The 11,489-nt window shown below is 43.1% G+C and overlaps 1 protein-coding gene across 1 annotated transcript in view; it reads left to right on the top strand.

The window, feature by feature from the left end:
- Positions 1 to 498: 498 nt before the first annotated feature.
- The window catches only part of LOC134291451 (potassium channel subfamily K member 18), a 202,566-nt gene continuing 191,575 nt past the window's right edge, over positions 499 to 11,489 (top strand). The window contains exon 1 of the mRNA XM_062859206.1: positions 499 to 1,981. The gene's annotated coding sequence lies outside the window, so the exon portion shown is untranslated. The remainder of the gene's footprint in view (positions 1,982 to 11,489) is intronic.

Below are 11,489 nucleotides of genomic sequence, written 5' to 3'. Positions count from 1 at the left end.
CTATTCTTAGCCGGCAACTACGCGGCTGACTCGCGAGCGGGAGGGTGCGTCAGGCCCCAGGACATCCGTCCCTGCTGCCCCCAAAATTAACACAGAACAAATCACTCCATCCGGATTGCGTAGCAGTGGAAAAATCGGAAAAGCACCGGAATCGTGAAAAAGAGTAAAAACAAATACTGGCGAACGCTAAGGAAATGTGAAGAGCAGCTCAAAACACACCTGCTCACGACAATGCCTACTATGTGCTCTCATTAATCCTGTGTGGAGATTGGTGAAGAATTACCGCACCCGCCCTGTAGTATGTATGTATGTATGTATGTGGATTGCAAGGCGTTTTGCCCCGGGGGTGCATATTACCCCAGGTTACCCTACCTAGGATTTAATGGCACACCGATAGGCATAAACTGAGTGGTATCGTGTTATAAGATTATCGACTGTATTTACATTTTCCATACATTTCCCAGCTTACAAACATGGATAAAACCGGCCCCACTGTGCCCAAGATAGGACAACTATTGTCAAGGTCTCCTCTAACGGTCGTGCGTGATCGCAGCAATATTTTCTCCGCTAATGTTGTTCTTCTTTCATCACGGTAAAAATAGTCCAATATAAACTCGACATAACTAAAATTGATTACTGTCGTTGTCGTCGTCCCGAATCTGTGAAATGTCCATCGCAACCTGACTCAATATCTCGAGCAAGCGGCAACCCTTGCTGGTTCGTTTGTTTGGGATCCCATCTTGCATACAGATTGCCTCTGCTCAGCTCATCTCAGCTCAGCTCGGCTGGTTTCGGCTTCGCTTGCTAGAGATCAGTGGCGTCATTTCGAACACGTGTGAGCTGATGATCCAAATTATGCGCGCACTCAATCTACTTTCGTCTGCGGTTCTGACTCTGACACACGGTGGACACAGCCGGAGCAGAGGCCCCGATGAGCGGTTCTGGTCGGTCTGGATGGATGTGGGATGTTGAGTTTTTGCCAGTCGCGGTCGCCGTTTTCGTCGTCGTTGATTCTCTTGAACGTCATTACTACCACACTCTCGAGGCGGGAATTGCGGCATTCAAAGTCTTTTACCGCATCGCCGTCGCGCGCGCGATCTCGCTGTTTTCCAATAACGGCGGCGGTGGTGCGCGGCGGCAGGCGAAATCACCATGAGGAGCTGCGATGAGTGTTGTGAACACAGTAGTGGTCCATTGAAAAAACGTGTTCGAGATGGTGTGTCGGTCGAATTTTCGGCCTCGGTAGACTGTTATTGTCGGTACGTGCCCCTTGAGCTAAACGAGAGTCAAAGTTTTGGCCGTTGAGGAAAATGAGAGGAGAGCCAGCTAACAAACCATGCAACTGTTTTGCGGCAGCTTAGATTGAATTTTCTATACAGTTTTGTCATAAAATCCGTCGAGTAAGGAGTGACGCGTATTTTCACGGGTGAAGAGTGAAATTTTTTCGAACGTGCGTTGTTTTTTTTTCATGTGTTACACTTTGCCGGAGATATATTTATCTCGGTTCACCGTGAAGAAGCGGCATTTTCTTCTGGGAGCAACTCATATCGTTCGCTGGTTGAATGCGCGAGCCGTGGCAATCATCGTGAAAAAGCGAATGAATGTAACTTCATGTGATAATGCAATATATTGTACGTGAAAATTACATGAGAATCAAATATGAAAAGAAGAAAATGTGCCCCCAGCAACGAATGATTTCGATTAAATTAGATAGAGTTACAGCTTGCATCGATATCCAGAAATAAAGGAAGAAATGCCGGTTTTCGAAAGGTTCTGTTGCTGTGAAATAAATGAGTGTATAGTGGATTGCGATAAAAGTTTTGGATTGGAAAACCAAGTGAAGCCGTTCAAGATGGCATTGATTCAAGGAGCAATATATCATGCCGAGTAATAAAACAAACCGTCGTTGACTTCACCAGATTCGAGAGCAGCTATACAGGGCAGTCAATTTTGTAGCAAAGTACCAACAGGAATGAAAATTGTAAGCAATAATAAAATTTAATTAAAATTAAGTAAAACTTGAAGTGGGATACTAGAACTTACTGTTATAGGAACAATATAACTTTAACGCGAACGTCATTCGCATTTTTAATTTCGGTACGTTATATTTTTTTTTCAGAATTTGGTTTTAAACGTATATTTTGAAAAGATCATTACCCTATAATCATGTTATTTACTCAATAGTGGTTTTAAGTTTTTCTTAAATATGTTTTTTTCTTCATAGCAGTTTAAATATTTTCAAAAATAAGTAAAAACATACATAAGTTAAATTTATAGCAGCGTGCCTTTTATATCTAACTATTTAAAACATAAAGCAATTTGATTCTTCTTCGATATTACAAGTAGATCTGGTCAAGCGTCAAACGTATCTGTTGATGTGATTATAAGTAAGAACTCTTCCCAGCAGGTGGCGCTGGTGTATGCAGAAGTGGAAAATGTAAAATTTTCCGTCTAATGTTGTCTTTAAGAAATCTTCTTGGAATTCCTACAGAATACACTCGGCAATTTACCCAGGGATGGAATTACCTACTCATGAAATACTTTTTGTGTTCGAATGAGTGTAATTGGTTTATATCTTTTAATTCCACCGTATTTGTGTTTCATGTTGGAATTTCTTAAGTAGCTTCCCCAGAGGTTTTTCCTAGGATCTTTTTATGATTCCTTCATAAATTTTTGCTGGGTGCTAGGATTTCTTTTGGAATGTCTGCTGCATATGCTACAGATGTTCTTGATACGATTCCCCCAAAGATATCACCTGTGGTTTCTCGAGGGAATTCCAGAGATTTTTCCAAGGATATATTCTGTAACTCTTATAAAAAAATCTACTGGGATTATTCTAGTCATTTCTACTCCATAATCCCTGCATAAATTCAACTATTGCTGCTCAAGGAGTATTTGCTAATATTTACATACGAATTCATGCTGGAACTTATTCAGACTATTTTTTTTGTTTTTTTATAATTTCTACAGTACTTCATACTCAGATTTTTCTGTAATTTCTCCCGGAGTTTCTTCAAAGATTTCTCAGAAATTTCCTTCTGAGGTTGGTAATTCTTCCAAAACTTATCGCTTCTTGCTTCCTTTTCGCTGAAAATTTTTGACCAGTATTTCTCTAGAATCTCCTACTTGGACGTCCCCAGGGATTTGTTCACAAGAAATATCATTGCATCCTTGGTAGCAATTCCTCCTGGGATATCTCACGGAACTTATTCAAGAAATTTCATCATACATTTATCCAGGATTTTTAAGAGTTCTTCTAGGGATTTCTTCAAAGATTCATCCAATGATTTCTCAAGAAATTCCCCCAGGAAATTTTCCAGCGATTAACTGAAGGGTTTTCTATAAGACTGAGTGGGTTTTTTCGTTAAGCTGTCAAACACAGTATCACATTAAATGGAATTCGCTTCCACTGTTGTCAACTGCAATGTTGTTGGGAGTTTAAAGATTGTCATCCAGTATGGATTTTATGTCAAGAATAAGTGAAAGATGTAATAGTTATTGTTTATTTGTTTATATAAAGTCGCAGTCGAAAAAATTTCTCATCACAAAGCGTTTTATACTGGAAATTTGTTCCACTTAAACCTACTCGCCCCCCCCCCTCGGGTTTACGCCAGTGTCAACAGGTAATACAAATTACCCCAATGACACTTAACTTACATTTACAGACTAATGTGGCACCTTACATAATTAACGTTTAAAATTACACTTATTTGCCTTGCGTGATACACATAAAAATCACATAAAAAAACAGAATAATATACTATATTGAACACGCGGGACATGCTATGAATCGGTTCGTACTTACTTTACCGATCAGGCTAAGGCCGGGGTGGCCTCTGCTGTACATAGTAGCCGTCTCCATTCCACTCGGTCCATGGCTGTTTGTCTCCAGTTCCGCACTCTGCGTAGGGTTCGCAGATCGTCCTCCACTTGGTCGACCCACCTAGCTCGCTGCGCACCACGTCTTCTTGTACCGGTCGGATGACTCTCGAGAACCATTTTAGTCGGGTTGCTATCCGACATCCTGATGACGTGACCCGTCCACCGTAGCCTCCCGATTTTCGCGGTATGGACGATGGTTGGTTCTCTCAGCAGCTGATGCAGCTCGTGGTTCATTCGCTTTCTCCAAGTCCCGTCTTCCATCTGCACTCCGCCGTAGATGGTACGCAACACCTTCCGTTCGAAAACTCCAAGGGCGCGTTGATTCTCTGCACGTAGGGTCCATGTTTCGTGCCCATAGGGAACGACCGGTCTAATCGGCGTTTTGTAGACGGTTAACTTCGTGTTACGGCGAACTTTATTCGAACGTAGAGTTCTGCGGAGTCCAAAGTAAGCACGATTTCCTGCCACAATGCGCCTCTGAATTTCTCTGCTGGTGTCGTTGTCGGCGGTCACCAGTGAGCCCAAGTACACGAATTCTTCAACCGCCTCGATTTCATCACCGTCGATATAAATTCGGGGTGGCGGGCGCGCTGATTCCTCCCTGGAGCCCTTTGCCATCATGTACTTTGTCTTCGACACATTAATGACTAATCCGATTCGTCTGGCCTCACTCTTAAGTCGGATGTACGTTTCCGCCATCGTCTCAAATTTGCGAGCTATAATGTCAATATCATCAGCGAAACCAAGCAGCTGAAAGGACTTCGTGAAAATCGACCCACTCGTGTTTATCCCCACTCTCCTTATTACACCGTCTAACGCAATGTTGAACAGCAAGCACGAAAGACCATCACATTGCGGTACTCGAACAACGCACATCACTCGATCTATCGTCGCCTTGATCAATCGAACTACATAGTTTATCCGGGAATCCGTATTCGTGCATAATCTGCCATAGCTGTTCTCGATCGATTGTATCATACGCCGATTTGAAATCGATGAACAAGTGATGTGTGGGCACATTGTATTCGCGGCATTTCTGCAACACCTGGCGGATGGCGAAAATCTGGTCCGTTGTAGCACATTCACCCATAAATCCAGCCTGATATTGCCCCACGAACTCTCTTGCAATCGGTGATAGACGGCGGCATAAAATGTGAGAGAGTATCTTGTAGGCAGCGCTCATTAATATGATCGCGCGGTAGTTCCCGCAATCCAACTTGTCGCTCTTTTTGTAGATGGGACACACGATACCTTCTATCCATTCCTCCGATAATACTTCCTCCTCCCAAATCTTGGTAATGACCCAGTGTAGTGCTCTCACCAGTGCTTCTCTACCGTATTTTAGAAGCTCGCTTGGTAGTTGATCTGCTCCAACGGCTTTGTTGTTTTTCTATCGGCTTACCTCTTCCTCAATCTCTTGGAGGTCAGGGGCCGGAAGTCTTTCGTTCTGTGCACATACTCCTAGATCTGTAACCACGCCACCTTCGGTACTTGCAACGTCACCATTAAGGTGCTCATCGTAATGCTGCCGCCACCTCTCGACCACCTCACGCTCGCTCGTGAGAATATTCCCGTGGTCATCTTGGCACATGTTGACTTGTGGCACAAAGCCTCTGCACAAACGGTTCAGCTTCTCGTAGAACTTTCGTGTGTCCTTAGCGCGGTACAGCTCTTCCATCGCTTCGCGATTCCGTTCTTCCTGCTGGCGCTTCTTCATCCGGAAGAATGAGTTCTGCAAGTTCCGCGCCTGCCTGTAACGTGCCTTATTCGCTCTCGTACGGTGTTGCACATTCTCGCCCATGCTGCATTCTTCTCGTTTTTCAACTGTTCACATTCGCCGTCGTACCAGTCGTTTCTGTGATTCGGAGTCGCGAAGCCTAGTGCTGTAGCCGAGGTACCACCTATGGCAGATCGGATATCCCTCCAGCCATCTTCAAGTGTAGCTGTGCCAAGCTGTTCTTCCGTTGGTAGGGCTACTGCTAACTGCTGCGCGTAGTCTTGAGCCACTTCTACGTTACGCAGCTGCTCGATGTTGAGCCGCGGCGTTCGACTTCGACACGTGGTGATAACTGTCGAAAGTGATCCGAATCTATATTCGCACTGCGGTAGGGGAGGAAGGGGTAACCCCGTCACCTTAAGCATTTGGATTTTTCAAAATAAATGTAATACGAAATTTGATATTTTCAGTACGCAGAATATTTGATTCATTAGTTTTTTATAAGACCTGTGCATTAGAATTGTCAAATTATGTTGATTCTGGTGAACAATGCACATAACACAACCATAATAAATATTGATGTTTTTAATTCAGTGCGGGTAAGACCGTCACCCCTATGGGGTAAGTCCGTCATATATATTTTTATATTGATACTTTTGATGATTTCAATTTTAAAATATTTTCATTACATTTTTGAAGTGCAGTGAAGGTTTACCAATCTTTCAACAGTCGATACTCTTATAAAATCACTGGTCGGGGAGCGCAATTGGAATCCGCTTAATAGGAGACTAAGCTTATGGGATTTGAGCTTTTTGGGGATGTGGCCATTTATCCCGGGTGTGTTAAGAGATAGCGCAATACTTTCTTCGGCAAAGTTTTAGGGTTTGAAAAGATCTAACATTTAGAACTTTGGTTGATATGATTAGTTTATGGCTTGGCCACCAGAGGCGCCACCAACAGTTTGATGCTAAATTTCACTGCAGGAACCATATTAGGTTGTCAAGCAAACGTTACGATATGCGACAGCTCAAGACCCTGATAATTAGAAATAGTCTTCGGAAAAATTATTGGATACGCTAATAACTTACAGATGATGAGCTACGAAGTTCGAAATTCCCCCACTGGGCGGCGCTAGTGAGCATGTAAATTTTCCAAACCTTATATCTCAGAATCCAATGATTTGGTGTCTTCGGCAAAGTTGATCAGTATGACATAGACTTACATAAAACGGGACACGTGTTTCGAAATTCTGCCACTAGGCGGCACTAGTGAATTTGCAATCGCTGAAAAAAACAATCCACAAGTTATGCCCTTAGAAGGTCCAGAAGGAACAGGAAGAGTCCAAGCCGGAACTCCTAAAGAAATCCTAGTAGATTTTGTTGGATAAACCGTAGGAAATACTGAAAGAAGCCTTAGAAAAAATCCCGCAGGAATCCCAGGAGAAACCCATATGGGGTCGTCCATAAATGAGGTAGCATTTTTTGACGATTTTTGAAACCCCCTTCCACCCCTCGTAGTCTATTTTCCAATACGTAATACATAGCTCGTAGCATAATTCGAGACTCCAACTCACCCCCCCCCATAAAATGCTACGTCATTTATGGGCGACCCCTATAGAAATTTCCCAGGTTGGTCATCAGTTTGTAGTTGCGTGGCATCTATTAGAAATGCCTAGCCAGTTCAACAAACATCCGGTGATCTGAAGAGCATGACGGTGTTACCCCCACCGATGAGTGACGGGCTTACCCGAAAAGGTCACTTTTCTTAAATTACACCGTAATGTCTGAATAATTGTTGAAACTGACCATTCAAAGAATCTTGGCACTAAAGAATAGTACAGATGAGAATACATGATTGATGAATGTTAGTTTTTGCACTTCTTTTATATTCCAGAAGCTAAATTCTACCGACGAAATATTACATCCGGCGTTGGTACAATGACGCGCGCGTTTGTTTTATTTATTTTCTTCGTGTTTGACAGGTCAATTTTGGTATCATTTGTCTCGAAAGAGTAAAAATGGTAAAAACAAATAAGGCGTATGGCCGAAGAGCTACTAAATAACTGTTTTCTGGTAAAATCATTGGGGTGACGGGCTTACCCACCCTGACGGTGTTACCCACTTTTCCCCTATGTGCGAACCAGGGATGCCATATATACAGATTTATCTGTATTATACAGATTTTTGAGCACCCGTACAGATTTCGTTTTATATGAAATACAGATTTTTGAGCAAGAGAGGCCATTTTATTTTGTATGGGATACAGATTTTCGAAAAGATTGATATAGATTTTTCAAAAAATCATCTGGCGAACATTGGTTATATCCGAGAAGAATTTACCGTCGATTAGAACGTGGTCGATTTGGTTTTCTGTTTGATGGTCGGGTGATCTCCAGGTGGCTTTGTGGATATCTTTGCGGGGGGAAGGAGGTGCTTCGGACTACCATACCACGGGAGGCTGCAAAGTTTACGCATCGCTGGCCGCCCGATTACCGGTCTGTACATTTCCTCCCATCCTACCTGCGCGTTCATGTCGCCAACAATGATTTTCACGTCACGCGGCGAGCAACCATCGTATGTTTGCTCTAACTTCGCGTAGAATGCTTCTTTCTCGTCATCGGGTCTCCCTTTATGTGGGCAGTGGACGTTGATGATGCTGTAGTTGAAGAAACGACCCTTAACTCTCAACATGCACATCCTTGTGCTGATCGGCTGCCACCCGATCACACGTTGTCGCAACTTGTCCAACACTATAAATCCTGTTCCCAGTTCATTGGTGGTGCCACAGCTTTGGTAGAAGGTAGTCGCTCGATGCCCGCTTTTCCACACTTTCTGTCCAGTCCAACAAAGTTCCTACAACGCCATGATGTCGAAGCTGCGGGGATGTAGTTTCTGTCACACCCTGCGAAACCTAGTGACTTGCAATTCCATGTTCCAAGTTTCCAATCGTAGTCCTTATTTCGTCGCGTATCGCCGATTGTATCGAGTCGTATTTTCTCCTATGTTATTCGCAATAGGGATTTTTACGGGTAGCTTATTGGGCCTACGCCAACACTCCTGTCTCGCCGGAGGGCCATCGTGACAACACTGGGGCGACCACGCTGATGGGGCTACCACCTTTGATCTAGCTGGGTGTGGTGCAGCGTTTCTTACTCAGCCACTGGATGCCAGAGCAGACGCTGTTTGTGCCGCACCTCCTTGGTGAACAGACGCTTAATTAGTGATATCAAAACACAGTGCGGGCTCGGAACCTTTCGGGTGGCGTTGTCTACGTCCTGCAGGTCAAGCTGTTTATCAACGAACACACTACTGAATTGAGAGCGGAACAAATCGGTAATTGCGGCGGTAGTATTGGCTCCATGTAATCCATTAGTCAGCGTAGAGGTGTTTTGTAGGCGGTCTAGGTTAGCATTTTAGAGGCGATCATTAAGTTGCTTATAAGCCATGTTCGCTTCTAGGGTATCGCGCCACTTGGGCGGTGGCTTCTATATTCGTCTGTTTTCCACTATAACTCAGTCAATTTTGAACCAATTGACTTGAAATGTTGTACACGGGTAGATACTATACCTACACACCAAATTTTTCGAAACGCTTCCAGCACAAAAAAATCAGCAAAATAAATTGCTGAATTTCAGCAAAATTTTTGCTGAACTTCAGCACAACGTTGCTGATCAACTGTCAAAATTGCTGGATGGTTCAGCAAGTTGAAAAATAATTGCTGATATTCAGTAAATTCATATTGCTGAATGAAATCAGCACGAAAAAAATCAGCAAAATTTGCTGAATACCAGCAAACAAAATTTGCAGTGTGTAGTCAATTGGTTCAAATTTGATTGAGTTATAGTGGAAAACAGACGAATATAGAAGCCACCGCCCAAGTGGCGCGATTCCCTATGTAACATGATCTAGTAGAATCCGTGCAATATTTGCTGTGAAGTCTCAGGGCTGCTTGTTCCACTCTTTTCGAGGTCGGCATTTGACCAAGCGGGTTTTGCCGGTTCACGTTTAGACTTTTTGGGAACAAACTGGTCAAAAGCATATAGCAAAACACTAGATAAGGTGCTAGCAGCAAGGTTTACATCCGAATTACTCAAAATTGCGTTCCTATCGACATGAGCAATGGAACCATCCATTTCGTTGAAGTTTGCTCGGCTGAAATTATACGTGACGCTTTCAGAAGGGTCGTGGAAGCAACGATATGTTTTTTTTTTAATTGATCAACAGTGGGAGGCGATCCCTCCTGATTTTAAAGAGCGGTGCAGGAGCTTGCGTGAACATACAGTTAACGGTCTCAGCTCGTTGCTCACAAAGCATAAATCAAGTGACCGATTATTCTCGTTTTCCACTGTGTCTGTCTGAGCCCAGCGGTACAATATGCTTCAAGCAGCTCGCGTAAAGGTTCACCAAGTGAAGATCGGGAACAGCGTGGGAAGAAAGTTCCGAGGGGATTATGCTGCCAGGAAATCGAGCTCATGTTAAACTCTCTGAGTTGTGCTGTAAAGAGCTTGATAACATTTTTATATACAACAAGCTTTCAGTTATTTTTACCGGAAATTCTCATGGAACACTGAACTAATAAGCAGGCTTGGTCCCAGTTATGATGTTATGCCAAGAGGAAGAAAACTGGAAGGGAGTGTCGTGGGGTAAAATTGTGTTAGGAACAAGAGTAAAAAATCAGGAGCTGTGATATTATGACATTATGTCGTGAAGCCCCACATTTATTTGTGTAGTTTTGCTAGATTGAATACGGAAAAAAAAATCATTTTTGAAGTGTGTGGAAAATCCTTATAGAACATGGAACAAATATGTGGTATATGGTATTGGTAGAACAAAATTTATTGAAGTGGAATCGTAATTTTATTTTGTGGCGCGTATGTAACTACAATTTTACCCGACGTCATGAAACGAAACATGTTTCGACCTCAAGCAGAGCATAATGCAAACTGAAACTGTTGCGAATCAAGTGGGATGCGAATCGTGGCCTGATGGCGTTCCACTTATCCGTGCAAGCTGACCCATCTCTGGTTTCACACCCACGTTTTCCCAATTCCACACCGCACAGCCATGCGCCAGTCGTCACTAACGAGCTTCGGTGTGGCGTCGAGCGTCGAAAACAACGCTAAAATCTTCACAAACGCTGTGTGCCAAAAATTTACATTTTCAATAATTCAGTTTTCCTTGAAATTCTTGCTCGTTGTGAGAGTGGAGAAGATATAAACCATTCTTGTTTGAAGACAGCGAGTTCATCCCTCATGATCCATGTTGTTGTTGTCGTGTCGGTAAGGTATAAGGGTGACTTTCTCGTCTTCCGGCGACGAATCGATTCAAGTGACGGTCTCCGATGAATGGAATTAAGGTAACGGGTGTGCTGTTATCATCCTGATGGCATAAATTATCCCACGTTCCTCTAAGCATTTCAATGGCACTTCAGCCTTCCAGCTGGCGAGGAGTCCTCCTGCAGAGCTACTATATACTCACTATCCGACCCCCAGTTGCCAATTAGTGCCACTTTAGATTGTTTCTGTTATTGACCATAATCGAACTAATTAGCATAAACATAAATTCTGTAGCTCACTGCCAGTTGCTCACATCCAGCCGGTTTACACAATATGAGAAACCCCGTTGCTGAATTGCAGGGTCGGCTTATGGGGAAATTTGCATGAACTCCGAAATCGATGTTGAAAATAAGCGCCGGAAAAATAATTGGCAAGTCTTTTTCTTTTCGTGGTTCAATGTTTGCCAGTGAACATATCTTCTCGACTGGATCACAGACAACAGACAGTTAAGTCCAATTCAGATTTTTTTTAGTAAACCGCTCAATAAGAAGTAAATACTAGGGCACTTAGAGGTCTTTTCTTTTAACTGAATCATATGGTGCTATAAAATCAATG

Source organism: Aedes albopictus, chromosome 3 (assembly GCF_035046485.1).
Source record: "Aedes albopictus strain Foshan chromosome 3, AalbF5, whole genome shotgun sequence".
NCBI classification, from domain to species: Eukaryota; Metazoa; Arthropoda; class Insecta; order Diptera; family Culicidae; genus Aedes; species Aedes albopictus.
The sequence above is the reverse complement of the archived record's forward strand: the minus strand, read 5'-3'. Positions and strand labels throughout refer to the sequence as shown.